Source organism: Apium graveolens, chromosome 11 (assembly GCF_009905375.1).
Source record: "Apium graveolens cultivar Ventura chromosome 11, ASM990537v1, whole genome shotgun sequence".
Taxonomy (NCBI): domain Eukaryota; kingdom Viridiplantae; phylum Streptophyta; class Magnoliopsida; order Apiales; family Apiaceae; genus Apium; species Apium graveolens.
In genome coordinates this window covers 181,706,481-181,707,929 of record NC_133657.1, presented here as the reverse complement: position 1 = coordinate 181,707,929, position 1,449 = coordinate 181,706,481, and the positions used below count along the sequence as shown (strand labels likewise).

Genomic DNA, 1,449 nt, shown 5'->3' with positions numbered 1-1,449 from the left:
GTAATTGCCTTCACCTGCTCTTTTGTTTCCTTCTTACCTGGTACTTATATGTCACTAGGGAGTGTACTAGGTTGTTGATTCAACAAGGCATCGGCAATCTGCCCAATTTGATTCTCCAAGGTCTTGATAGATACCGCTTGGCTCTTGCACATGAGCCTCAACTCCTCCAATTCAGATTTTTTATTAGATTGTTGTAGTTGGAGTTATTGTCTTGGGGCATATTGCGATTGTTGAAAACCAGTAGGGTTGTATTGCTTTGCTGCATACTGTTGATAAGGCTGTTGCACCGTATTCTGAGTATTGCTCCAGTTAAAGTTAGGATGATTGCGGTTGTTGGGATGAAAGGTGGCTGTAAATGGTTGCTGCGACCTCTGAAAGTTGCTCACGAACTAAGCTGATTCACTAGAAATAGCACACTGCTCTGTCTCATGGGCACCATCACAAAGCTCACAGACACTAGTGATCTGATTAATTCCATAATTAGCCAAAGAATCCACCTTTATCGTCAAAGCATTAAGTTGAGCAGCTATAGCAGTAGCTACATCTACCTTCAGAATTCCTGCTACCTTACCTTGAGTCAGTCTCTGAGATGGGTTCTGGTATTCATTAGCAGCCATCAGTTCAATCTAATCATACGCTTCATCGTAGCTCTTAGCCCATAAGGCTCCACCTGATGTTGTATCAAGCATGGGTCTAGAAGTCACACTCAAACCATTATAAAAGCAGTTAATGATCATCCATTCAGGCATCCCATGATGAGGACACTTTCTAAGCATCTTCTTATAATGATCTCAGGCTTCACACAAAGATTCTCTCGATTGCTGCGCAAATTGAGTAAGAGCATTCCTGATTGCAGCAGTCTTCGCCATAGGAAAGAACTTAGTGAGAAACTTCTGAGCAAGATCTTCCCACTTGGTGATAGAGCCTGGTGGTAGAGAATGCAACCAACACTTAGCTTTATCCCTTAGAGAGAATGTGAAAAGCCTTAGCTTTATAGCATCTTCAGACACATTATTGAATTTGAAGGTTTCGCAGATCTCGATGAAATCTCTAATATGCATATGCATCTTGATTTCAAAAGTGTTAGCCGAGATGGCTGGTCTGACAATGCTAGACTGAATATCATTGATATTCGGCTGAGAGTAGTCCATCAGAAGCCTTTGTATTTATTTCTGGTTTACCCATTGCAACAAGAGCTTCTTCATTAACTTTCTCCTCTACTACAAGAACTTCTTCCTCTACTAAAACTTCTTCCTCCGCTTTATTCAGTGTTCTCTTTCGAGATCGAGAACGCGTTAGTATAAACGCTCTCTAGAGTACCTGAAAAAGCAACAAGCAAACAAGTAAGTAAAATATCCGAGTCAGTGTACTTTAACGACCACTGATGTCAAGAACATATACTAAAAATTAACACCGAGTCCCCGGCAGCGGCGCCAAAAACTTGTTAGG

General features: G+C 41.3%; 1 non-coding gene across 1 annotated transcript; it reads left to right on the top strand.

Annotated features, from left to right (window-relative positions):
• Positions 1-747: 747 nt before the first annotated feature.
• On the top strand, positions 748-854 carry LOC141698762 (small nucleolar RNA R71). Its single transcript, XR_012565265.1, has one exon. It is a non-coding gene; the product is annotated as a small nucleolar RNA R71 (small nucleolar RNA).
• The last annotated feature ends 595 nt before the right edge of the window (positions 855-1,449 follow it).